The 13,183-nt window shown below is 39.4% G+C and overlaps 1 non-coding gene and 1 pseudogene across 1 annotated transcript; both read right to left on the bottom strand.

Moving 5' to 3' along the window:
• Positions 1-4,082: 4,082 nt before the first annotated feature.
• On the bottom strand, positions 4,083-4,189 carry LOC127484998 (U6 spliceosomal RNA). The gene has a single exon (XR_007912207.1). It is a non-coding gene; the product is annotated as a U6 spliceosomal RNA (small nuclear RNA).
• A 1-nt stretch (position 4,190) lies between these two features.
• LOC127485029 (U6 spliceosomal RNA) lies at positions 4,191-4,269 on the bottom strand (annotated as a pseudogene).
• Positions 4,270-13,183: the final 8,914 nt, after the last annotated feature.

Raw genomic sequence — 13,183 nt, 5'->3', positions numbered from 1 at the left:
ACAGAAAATAAAAGATACAAAATCAAAGAGTGTTAAAGGGATACACACACACACAAACACACACACTCATGAGTTACTTGGAATCCCTTAGGTATTTTCATTTGACCAACTGAAACCAGAACAACAGAGGAATATAAGCTAGTGAAGAATTCCTTAAAATTTCATTAGAAATTAAAATAGACTATATATTTTGGAAATGGCAGACAGTTTAACTCTATGCATTTAAAATGAATTGATATTGCTTTCCAGTAGTTCACAGTCTAATATGGCTCAAAGTAGAGAGAAAAGATGGAAATTTGAATATCTTTCAAAAGTAGAATACGATAAACTTCATGAAAACAAAAGAACGTGAAATAGACCTGCGTGCACACAAACACACACATACACACATTCCTATGTACACACACACACACTATATACATATATAGTATACCTACACACACACATATATATATATATATATATATATATATATATATTGCAGAATACCTGTTTTAGGAAGATGGCTAGGGCAAGACCTAGCAGACACGACTTGCTAAATACTGTTTCCCACCTTGAAGATGGAAAAATCAATCTAGGGAAAATAGGAGGAGTTCAAAGCGAGTTGCTGAGAAAGGGTGAAGTAGACTCTGAAGAAAAAAGCAAGCACTTCGTTGCAACACAGTCTAGTATATGAAAAGATATTGATGGACTGGAGTGGATCATTACTTCCTACTCAGTACCTCAAATTGAATTTTCCACACAAAGACAAAGGAGACACACCATAGCCAATGCCATCACTGTCTGCCACATCTTCTCAGCCAGCCCTGCCTTCACACAGAGCTCTGCTTGGTAGTATCCTGCACACGCCTAGTGTGGCAATTTCAGGGGCAAAATGGTCTCTTTTCTTTTCTGGCTTAAGGCTTCTTTCTGCCTGCTGGCACATCCAGTCAGAGATTTTAAAGCCCTCAAGGAAAGATTTCAACCAATGGGGTTTGTCCTGTAGTAAAATGCTCTAGTCCCCTGTCCTTTGGGAGAAAACAGTGTATTCCACAAAATTATGGGGGCCTTCACAAAGTTCATGGAAAAGGCATATTAAGAAACAGACAAAAAAAAAAAACCTATGCATGGCTTTCAGAATTGTTTCACATCAAAATAAACTTATCTGTTAATTGTGTTTTCCCAGAAACTTTTTGAAGTTCCCCTGTATTCATGAGGTTCACAGGGAGACTGAACCTATTTGTCCACCAGGCAAACCAGCTCCAGAGAGGTTATCCTCCTTCCTGGAGTGATACTCCTTGTTCCCTCCTCTATCTGTTAAATAAATCTCCTATTCCCAAAAACGTGTCTCATGCTCTGCTGTCAGGGAGATACAAACCACGATACACACTCAGTTTTATCCATATAGTTCTGTTGAGAAAATATTTTTATAGTCACTATTTCCCTGTGGAGAAAAAGGGATAGAGTGAGTGTTGGGGGTTGAGGGATAGGCTATGGAATTGTTGTCAACTCCATTTTACTGATGAGAAAAAGGCTTTTGGTAATCTGAATGATTCTCCCAAAATCACACAGCTCATAAGTGGCAAAGTCTTCTTTGATGTGCTAAATAGGACCTTGGCAACACAAAAAAGAATGAATCATTTCCCAAATGAGTTCTATATGCTTTAATTTCACGTATAACCTCAATTTAATGTGTCAGCTCTTGCTAGCTTAAAACATCTCATCTAAATCTCATTAATTCGGATTCTATTAATTTATGCTTTCTGATAACTTGGAAATGTAGGAGTGAAATTTACTTTCTCAGTGAAAAATTACCTAAGAACATACAATTTTAAAATTTTATTTGAGAGGGAGGGACACACACACACAGAGAAAGAGAGAGAGACAAACAGAGAGAGAAAGAGAGAGAGAGACGCTATCCCCAAATGCCTGCAATGGTTGAGGCTGAAACCAACATTTGGGCATTCAGTACAGGTACCCCTGTGGGCAGCTGGAACCCAATTGCTTGAACCATCATCTGCTGCCTCCCAGGATCCACATTAGCAGGAAGCTGGAATCAGGAGCAGGAGCTAGGGATTGAATCCAAATACTCTTATATTGGGATATGGGCATCCTAAGCCAAATGCCCAATGCCCACCCCAGAATATACTTTTTTTTTTTTTAAACAGGCGGAGTGGATAGTGAGAGAAAGAGAGAGACAGAGAGAAAGGTCTTCCTTTTGCCATTGGTTCACCCTCCAATGGCCGCTGCGGCCGGCGCATCGCGCTGATCCGAAGCCAGGAGCCAGGTGCTTCTCCTGGTCTCCCATGCTGGTGCAGGGCCCAAGGACTTGGGCCATCCTCCACTGCACTCCCGGGCCATAGCAGAGAGCTGGCCTGGAAGAGGGGCAACTGGGACAGAATCCGGCGCCCCAACTGGGACTAGAACCCGGTGTGCCGGCACCGCAAGGCGGAGGATTAGCCTATTGAGCCGCGGTGCCGGCCTATACTTTCTAATATGAGATCAAGTCATTTCTTCCATCCCTGCTTTGGCTTTCCTTCATGTATTCCTCCTTCAATGTTCTCTAATATCCAATAAAAGATAATAAACAGGGACAAGCATTTAGCCTACCATATAGAAAAAATGGCTAAGATGTCCAAGTCCCACTTATTAGCTGGGTTTGATTGCTATCTCTGACTCGTGAGTCCAGCTTCTTGCTAATGAAGACCCTGGGAGGTAGTGGTGATGACTTGGTAATTTGGTTTCTACAACTCACGTGAGAGACTGAGATTGAGTTCCTGGCTCCTAGCCCTGGCCTGACCCAGCTGCAGCAGGCGTCTGAAGAGTAAACCAGCAGATGAGAGCTCTCTATCAGTGTCTGTCAGTCTCTCAAATAAATAAAAATAACAGTAGCTGAAAGAGACAAAGAATATTAGCTACACTGAATCTTAGGATGCTTCATTACTCTTGCAATGCTCTCCAGCATAATGGAGTGGAACTCTGTCCCATCTCAAGCTATATTCAGAGAAGGAAATATTCATGTATTTTTCCCAATTTTTTATTTAAATATAACGTTATACAACAACAGCTGTATATCAGGCACTATTATAAATGTTTTACAGTAGTAACTGATTTAATACTAATAATAACCCTTTGAAATAGATACCATTATTTATATTCATTTTACAAATGAGAAAACGAAGGCAAAGGGAGAGTCAGTGGTTTGACCCTTGTCACAGAGCTGATAAATGGCTAAGTCTGGAATCAAACTCAGGAAACAGCTCTGAATTTAGATTTCAGTGATCTTTTCTGCCAATAGCTCCTTGGAAACTTTCAAATCCAATCTTATTCAGTCACCATAACAACCCACATACCATAATAATGTCAACACTAATAAAGGATGCAGAGGAAAGTTTTCAAGTATGTTTTTCAGGGATGCCCTTCAGTCCTAATTTTATGCAAATAATTGTTATTAAGGTCTCAAAAGTCCCAAGATGAAATCTTATGACTCTTGAAGTCCATGCCACAGTTTTTAGATTCATTTATTTATTTATTTTTAAAGATTTATTTATTTATTTGAAAGTTACACAGAGAGGAGAGGCAGAGAAAGAGAGAGAGAGAGAGAGAGAGAGAAACAGAGAGACAGAGAGGTCCTCCATCCAATGTTCACTCCCCAATTGGCTGCAATGGCTGGAGCTGTGCCAATCTGAAGCCAGGAGCTTCTTCCGTGTCTCCCATGTGGGTGCAGGGGCCCAAGGACTTGGGCCATCTTCTACTGCTATCCCAGACCGTAACAGAGAGCTGGATTGGAAGTGGAACAGCTGGATCTCAAACCCGTGCCCATATGGGATGCCAGCGCTTCAGGCCAGGGCATTAGCCCACTGCGTCACAGCGCCGGCCCCATTTTTAAATTTAAAACTTGTGAATAATGACAACTTTATTTCTTTCTAATATTTACATTGTTTCTTTTTTAAAAAATAAATGTTATTGTGTATATTTAAGGTATACAACATGGCATTATGAAATACATATATAAAGCGATTAATATAGTGGAGCAAATTAACATATCCATCATCTCATACAGTCATGCAATTTTTATGCTGTGACAATGACAGCAGCAGCTAAAAAATGTGGAATGCTTCATGATTGTATGTGTCATGCTTGGGCAGGGGCCCTGCTAATCTTTTCTGTGTCATTCCAATTTTAGTATATGTGCTGCCGAAGGGAGCACGATGTCATCCCTGCACAGGGACCTTGCTAATCTTTCTTGTGTCATTGCAATTTTAGTATAGATGCTGCTGAAGAGAGCACGATGTCATAGCTTTTTAATGAGGGAACATCGTGACTAATGGAGGCTTTTGGAACAACAAAGATAGTGAATAGATGGTTTTGGAGTAATTACTCTTCATCTTAAAAATGATTCACAAAGAAAAGAAAAACCAGCAGATTCCACAGTCGTGTGCTCATCCAAATCATTTGCAAATATTAGGCTAACTCACAGTTCATCAAATTCTGCGCCAGTATTAGGATTTGGTACAATCAGTCAGGGAGAGAAGATTTTTGCAATTGTTTCTTGAGCTGAGCCAGGATAATTGTCTAACTGTGAAAGGCAGTTATTTTCCAGATTAACTCCTCTTTCTCTAAAATGTTTTAGTGAATTTCTCTCTCTCACACACACACACTCCCACTCATACCATGTGATCTGCTGATTTTAAAGGACCATATTCTACATGTTAAGTGTCAATGTATTTGTGATTATAGTAGAGTGATTATATTAAGTAGAGTGATTATAGATAACAATATTTTACTGAATATTTTCCCAAAACTATGTTGAACAAAAGGATATAGAATGTTTTCACAATAAACATATGATAAACATTTGAGGAGAAAGGTATGTTTACCCTTATTTAATGTTACACAACGAATACATGTGTTGAAAGATCTCATTGTGGCCGGCACCGCGGCTCAATAGGCTAATCCTCTGCCTTGCGGCGCTGGCACACCAGGTTCTAGTCCCGGTTGGGGCGCCAGATTCTGTCCCGGTTGCCCCTCTTCCAGGCCAGCTCTCTGCTATGGCCAGGGAGTGCAGTGGAGGATGGCCCAAGTGCTTGGGCCCTGCACCCGCATGGGAGACCAGGATAAGCACCTGGCTCCTGGCTTCGGATCAGTGCGATGCGCCGGCTGCAGCGCGCTGGCCGCGGTGGCCATTGGAGGGTGAACCAACGGCAAAAGGAAGACCTTTCTCTCTGTCTCTCTCTCTCTCACTGTCCACTCCGCCTGTCAAAAAAAAAAAAATTTCCAGGAGTATATTGAATATCAATGGTGAAAGTGGGCATCTTTGTTTGGTTCTGGATCTTAGTAGAAATGCTTCCAATGTTTCCCCCATTCAATAAGATGCTTGCTGTGGGTTTGTCATAAATTGCCTTCATTGTGTTGAGGAATGTTCCCTCTATACTCAGTTTGCTTAAGGTTTTGATCATGAAAGGATATTTTATTTTATCAGATGCTCTCTCTCCCTGCATCTACTGAGATAATCATATGGTTTGTATTCTTCAATTTGTTAATGTGATATGTCACATTTATTGATTCGCAAATGTTGAACCATCCCTGCATACCAGGGATAAATCCCACTTGGTCCAGGTGAATGATCTTTCTAATGTGTTGTAGATTCGATTGGCTAACATTTTGTTGAGGATTTTTGCATCTATGTTTATCAGGGTTATTGGTCTGTAGTTTTCTTTCTCTGTTGATGTTTTTCTGATTTAGGAATTAAGGTGACGTTTGCTTCATCTGAAGGAATTTGGGAGGATTTCCTCCTTTTCAATTGTTTTGAATAGCTTGATAAGAATGGGAATAATTTCTTCTTTAAATGTCTGGTAGGATTGAACATTGAAGCCATCTGGTCCTGGGGTCTTATTTGTTGGGAGAATCTATATTACTGATTCATTCTCCAAATTGGTTATCTGTCTGTTTAGGTTTCCTAAATCTTCATGACTCAATTTTGTTAGACTGTACATGTCCAGGAATCTATCCATTTCTTCTAGATTTTCCAATTTGTTGACATATAGCTCTTTGTAATAATTCCTGATGATTGCTTTATTTCTGTGGTATCTGTTGTTACATTTCCTTTTCCATCTCTGATTTTATTAGAGTTTTCTCCTTTTTTTTTGCTTGCTTTTGCCATTCGTGTATGAATTTTATTTATTTTTTCAAAATCCAGCTCTTCATTTCACTGATCTTTTGTATTTTTGTTTCAATTTTGTTTCTTCTTTAATTTTAATTATTTCTTTCCTCATGCTAATTTTGGGTTTGGTTTGCTGTTGTTTTTTTATGTCCTTGGGATGCACTGATAGCTCATTTATTTGTTGCCTTTCCAATTTCTTGATGTAGATGGCAATTATTATAAACTTTACTCTTAACTACTTTTGTGTATTGCAAAGGTTTTAATAATTTGTATTTTCATTTTTATTCATCTCCAGAAATTTTTTTATTTCCCTTTTGATTTTTTCTATGACCCAGTATTCATTTAGCAGCATGCTGTTCAGTCTCCATGTGTTTGCATATGTTCTAGAGATTCCTGGATTTTCTGTCTAGGTGATCTATACACTGTTGAAATTCAGGTGTTGAATTCCCTATTACTATTGTATTGGAGTCTATGTCTCTCTTTAGATCCATTAACATTTGTTTAAATAGCCAGATGTGCTGGTATCAGGTGCATATACATTTATTATAGTCACATCTTCCTTTTGAATTGATCACTTAATCATTACATAGGGACTTTCTTTATCTCTCTTAAGTTTTTGTGTTAAAGCCTAAATCTGGTATTAGGATGACTATCCCTGCTCTTTTTTTTTGCTTTCCATTAACATGGAATATCTTTTTGTATCTTTCACTTTCAGTCTACATGTGTCTTTGTTGGTGAGGTGTGTTTTTTGTAGGCAGCAAATAGATGGGTTTTGTTTTTTAATCCATTCAGGCAGCCTGTATCTTTTAATTGGAGAATTTAGGCGATTTACCTTCAAGGTTACTATTGATAAGTAATGACTTGGCCCTGCTATTTTTCTGTATATATTCCTTTTATTTCCTTTGGGTTTCCTTTGTACTTTTGCTGGAAGATTTTCTGCCTTAACATTGTTTCATATTGATGACTATCTTTCTGTGCTTCTTTGTGTAGCACATATTTAAGCATCATTTGTAAGGCTAGATGAGTGGTGACAAATTAAATTTGTTTGTTATAGAAGATTTTTATTTCACCTTCATCCATAAATGAGAGCTTTTCAGGGTGCAGAATTCTTGGTTGACAGTTTTTTTCCTTTGAAGACTAGAACTGTGTCTCTGCATTCTCTCCTAGCCTGTACAGTTTCTGATGAGAAGTCAACTTTGAGTCTAATTGGAGACCCTCTGAAAATAATCTGGCATTTCTCTAGTGCACATTTTAGAATCTTTTTTTATGTTTTATTGTTGAAAGTTTGGCTACAATGCATCATGGTCAAAATTTTTTCTGGTCATGTCTTTTAGGAGTTCTGTGTGCCTTGTGTACTTGATCAACCCATTCCACAAATTAGGAAATTTTTCTGTAATTATTTCACTGAATAGTCTTCTAATCCAGTCTCTATTTTCATACCTTCAGGACCTCCTAAGATCCATATGTTGGATAGTTTAATAGTATTCCATAAGTCTCTAACCCTGTTTTTAATTTTTCTAATTTCTTTGACTTTTTTGGTGGTGTGACTGAGAAATTTCCAAATATTTGTCTTCTAGCGTGGACATTCTTTCTTCTGCCTCACCAAGTCTATTGCTAAGGCTTTCCACTATACTTTTTATTTGACATACTGAACTATCTCATGGGAAAATTTTTCTCCTGTGTCATGTATGGATTTATTTAACTGGCTTCTCATTGCTTCTGAGTAATCTCTGATTAATCTTTTGAATTCCTTTTCAGGCATTTCGCCAATCTCTTTGTCCTCACATTCGAATATTGAAATGTTATTGTGTTCCTTTGGGGGAGTTATGATATCGTCCTTATTCTTGGATTTCTGCATCTATTTTTAGGCATTTGTAGAAATATTTATTGATTTTCTCCTCTGGTGGATTTTATCTTTAAACTATGATTCTGCGGCTTAGTGGAATGTCTGCTCTTTCACTGAATAATCAGAGACATGAACTGAGTGTGGCCAGGGAGCTCCAGTCAGTGCTCTAAGGTGGGGCGAGCATCCAGGGTGACACAGAAGTTGGATATGGTAGGTCTCCTGTATTGTCAACAGGGAAGAGGGTATGATCATCTCCGTTGGCATAATCACACTCTGTCCTCCTCTCTTCCAATGGTGATCAATGGCCTGGGTTAGCCCACAGTGGGTACAACACTCACCTCCACTGCTGCATGAACTGCGTAAAGGATCTGTGCAGTCCTTGTGTGAATACGGATCCCACTGCAATGACCCACCCCAGGCACTCAAGGAGCTCTGAGCACAGTGATTGCCCAGAGATCCAGCTATACCTTGCACATTATTGTGCATTCACAGAGTCCCCACAGTCCCAGCACACAAGGCTCCCACAGTCAGAGGTGGCAGAGGATCCACTCCACTCTGTAGATTGTCCTTTCCACAGACAGGCAGCCACATTCCCAGAGCCAGCTGCCTGTAGGTGTTGCACCTTGTCATTTTGAGCCCCAGAGCCTGTGATATGTTTAGAGGCTGGAAGCACCTCACAGTCCTACATGGGTGCCCAGCCCCCTGTCAATCCTTCCAGCCAGACTCAAAGTCAGTGGTGAGCATGGATTTTTCCCTCTGGTAAAATCCCTGGATCACATGCACGCACAAGAGCCACTGCAAGCTGCTGCTCATATCAAAATGGTGCCTTCTCCCTGCCCATTGCTGAGCATGTGCTCTCGGGCTGCCGCAACTGCTATAGCTATCAAGATGGCTTCTTGTCCCTGTCAGTTGCTGGGTGCATGCACACGCACCACCAAAGCCACAACTGATGTCAAAGTGGCAATCTCTTCCAACCGACTGGCAGCAGCTATTGTAGGGGAAAAAGGAGAGAGAAACGTGCCCTTTTTTTCACTGGGTTAGGTGGGTACCCTGTCCCCCTTAGAGCATTGGCCAAACTCAAAGATAGTGGTATACTCCACCAGGCTCTCCCTCTGGCTATACCACCGGTGTCACAGGCTGCTACAGTTTGCTCTCACCTCGCTCTCCATAGCTGATATTTCCTCCAGCTTTTGGCTGCAGGGGTTGTACGTTGTAACCACACTTGTTGCTGTGCATTTGCATCTTCCACACTGATCCATAGCGTTCCTCTTCTTTCTATAGCGTTTCCACTGCAGATTTTTCTCCAAGTCTCCTCTGGGAATGCACTTCCCCCACCTTTTTGCTGCCGGTTTCCCCTAGCCTAAAGCAGTTTTTCTTTCCCTATTCTGCCATCTTGAAATCTCCAGTAACAATTGTTTTAAAAAATTAAAATAATGAAAAGGGAAAGTAAAACAGACTGCCCAGCTAATTGGTACCATTCATTGGAGAGTAATTAGGGACTCAATTATCCTTTCTAAATTGGAAATAGAGTTTAAAATATATTTTTTCATTTATCAAAATGAATTGGTATGCTGGTAACATGATGAACATTATCTTTTTTATTCTTTTGTTCATCCAACAGGTATATACTGAACACATCGTATGGATGAGGTAATATGCTAGATGCTAGATACCAAATGCAAAGAAAAGGGACAGGTTTGCTACCTTCATGTAAGTTGTGGATTCAGTCATCAAGTAAGCATGAAGTAAATCTACACATGCAAACTGTGTTATGTAATTTTTTAAAAAAGATTTATTTGTTTATTTGAAAGAGAGACACAGAGAGAAATAGAGGCAGAGAGAGAGAGAAGTCTTCCATCTGCTGGTTCACTCCCTAATTAGCCACAACCTCCAGAGCTGCGCCAATCCGAAGCCAGGAGCCAGGAGCTTCTTCCGGGTCTCCCACATGGGTGCAGGAGCCCAAGGACTTGGGCCGTCTTCTACTGCTATCCCAGGCCATAACAGAGAGCTGGATTGGCAGTGGAGCAGCTGGGACTCAAGCTGCCGGCACTGCTGGCAACGGCTTTACCTGCTATGCCACAGTGCCGGCCCCGAAATATAATTTTTGTGATGGGTATTTTGAAAGAACATACAGAGAAATAATTAGAGAAAGTATCATTGAGGAAATAGTTAAGATTTTGTGGCTCAGAAAGGATATTTTGAGAAGGTAACAATTAGGCTGCGATCTGAAAAGTAAAAGAAATTAGAATGAGGAAGAGTGAAAGGAAAGGAACATTGCAGAGACAAAAGACAGCAATTAGTTAATAAGAGAATTTCAAAAGTACTAACATTTTGTATTTCCGGACACTAAGAATTGTAGTAAATAATGGAAGTCAGTAGTTTTTCCCTGAATGTTGTTTTATTTGATTGTTAAACCATCATACTAATTTTTTTTATAGGCAGTTAGAAAGAGGAGAGAGAGAGAAAGGTCTTCCTTTTCCATTGATTCACCCCCCAAATGGCTGCTACGGCTGGCGCGCTGCGCCGATCCGAAGCCAGGAGCCAGGTGCTTCCCCCTGGTCTCCCATGCGAGTGCAGGGCCCAAGGACTTGGGCCATCCTCCACTGTCTTTCCGGGCCACAGCAGAGAGCTGGACTGGAAGAGCAGCAACCAGGACAGAATCTGGCCCCTGAACCGGGACTAGAACCCGGGGTGCCGGTGCCGCAGGCAGAGAATTAGCCAAGTGAGCCACAGCGCCAGCCCAAACCATTATACTAATTTTCTAAAATATTTTCATAAAATCTTGCCAGACTTAGAAGCTTTTTATTCTAATGTTTTGATTGTGTCTTTGGTCCTATCTTCTCTTCTTTTAATTACATACTTCTCATAAGACTAGTACAATGTTTTTTCAGCTATGAGTTCAAATGTTTTATAGCCTCTTATAGCATTAAGTGTCTACTTATTTAAATGTATTTACAGTGCAAAGTCTATCTCCTGAAATAATTCTAATTCTCCCAGGATGGACCAGAGCTTTACTTTGTGGAGCACCCTTTAGTTTTTAAAGTTTTCCCTTAGCTGAAAGTTTCCTAAAATTATTTTTGCAATACCAGGATATTAAAGCAAAATCCATGGTTTGATATATTGTGAAATATGTGTCACTTTGGCCTTGCACAATAACTTTTTAGCCAGTTTTATTCAAGTGGCATTTTCTTTTGTTTGTAGGTAGCAGATTTGTAGCAGAGTGACATTCAGAAATCATTGTAATTGCAGTACTATTTCATTCAATTGTTGAAGAGTATTCTCTGTTCAAGGATTTAAACACACTTTTCTAATGGCGCATTACCTTCGCAATATTCCTTTTTGTTAACTGAAAAAAAAAAAAAAAAACCCTGAAGCACAAAGAGTTTACCAAGACCTGCTGCTGATTTTCTTAGCCAACACGTTTGTTGGCTGTCTACTAAATACTGAACACTTTTCTGCATGCAGTGAGGAGTTTTAAGGGAAATAAAAGGCAAAGTTCCTGAAGTCAGTTATTTGATTTAATGATGGAGAAAAAAGAACCAAAGAAAATTACGCATATGTAGAAAACATTTATAGAGTAATTATGGATGTTCCCATTAAGTGCTTTAGTGTTTAGACTGGTAAAAAGGCTTGAGAAAGAGGTTTCATTTTATAATTAGAAGCATTGACCTTGAGAAAGTTTTTAATGAGTGAGGCAGAAGATTTGGCACAGCGAAGTAGGGATAACCTCCTGGGCAGATTAAGTGGCATACTTAGTGATGTAGAGGAGAGAAAGAGAACAATTTATATAGAGGTTGGCCTGCAGTTTTGCCAAATACAGCAGAAAACTAGATAGTCCAAAATCAAGTAGAATAAAAGAGGCTTTGGTAAAGAAAAATGTGTCTAGGAATAGAAACAAGTGGAGTAATTATAAGGGAGAAATGTAAAAATTAAGCAAGCTAGAGGACTCACCAGGCTGTGGTCAGAAACTAGACAATGGAAGGGGAAAGAGAAGTGCACAGAAGAGACATGAACAAGAAGTCTTTGGTGATACTTTATGTGTTGTGCAGCAGTGGACATGGAGAATCAACTCTTTAGAGAAGAATCTTAGAATCATAATCATACAAGAAAGCTTGGGATCTTTCAGTTTACCTCCGTTTGTCATTAAATTGTGAATGTGGAAATGCTTTATGTACTGTTGTATTAATTACGAAATATTTCTAAGAAAGAGATAGGAATATAAAATGTTAATACAGCTTCAACTGATTATATTTTAATGGAACCATCCAGAGAGTTTCCAGAAGTTTTACTGATACATTATTCTCTTTGTTTCTGTGTAGTTTACTAAGTCCCTTTTTCTTATCTCATCATATATTCTATGGATCACTTGGCTGACATTAAGAGCATTGGTCTGGAGCAAAAATTCTTAGGATTCTAACAAAAACATGAACTCCCAAGAAAAACTAACTTTAAACTGACATGTGGTATAATATGATTTTATTTACAAATATTCATGCATTTGTTAACTCAAGAACTTCTCATAATGTATCCTGTCATGTTTATTATAACACATGTACAAATATTAATTTATCATTTAATATCACTTCTTTATGAAAATGCCAAAAGATTCTTTTTAATGAAAATACATATTATGGAATAGTAAAATAGAAATATGTATTAGAAGGTAATAAAATAGAAAAATAACTGAAGGGAAGGAAAGTTGAATTGTATTGTGATACCTAGTCTACATAGACAGTCCCTAAAAAAAATAACACCTCTTGGTATTCATGTCCTTTTGTAACTCCTCTTCCTGAGTCAGAGCTGAACCATTGACTGTCTTTCAATCAATAAAATGCAGTAAAAGTGATGTTGCCTAAGTTGTGAAGCTAGGTCAGAAAAGCCTAGTAGCGTCCCCCTGGGTCCCTTGTAATATTTTCTCTAGCTGAAACTGGGCATCACCAAGAAGTTCAAGAAGTTTTGTTATCTGGTAGCTACCATGTGGAAAGGCAGCTATGTGGAAAGGCTGTATGTGTGGGTGAAGGAAGCAGAGAGTGAGAGCGGCACCAGGTCTGCTGAAAGTGGGACTAACCACCCCAGCTCTGCTGCCGGATATGTCAGTGAAGAAACCGTCTTTGATATTTAGCCTAACTAAAACTTCACATTGCTCATGGCCAGCCTCCTAAGTGCAACTGCTTGAGAGATCCTAAGGAACAACA

The sequence above is a fragment of the Oryctolagus cuniculus genome, chromosome X (assembly GCF_051225735.1).
Source record: "Oryctolagus cuniculus isolate XC-2025 breed Fujian yellow rabbit chromosome X, ASM5122573v1, whole genome shotgun sequence".
Classification (NCBI taxonomy): domain Eukaryota; kingdom Metazoa; phylum Chordata; class Mammalia; order Lagomorpha; family Leporidae; genus Oryctolagus; species Oryctolagus cuniculus.
The sequence above is the reverse complement of the archived record's forward strand: the minus strand, read 5'-3'. Positions and strand labels throughout refer to the sequence as shown.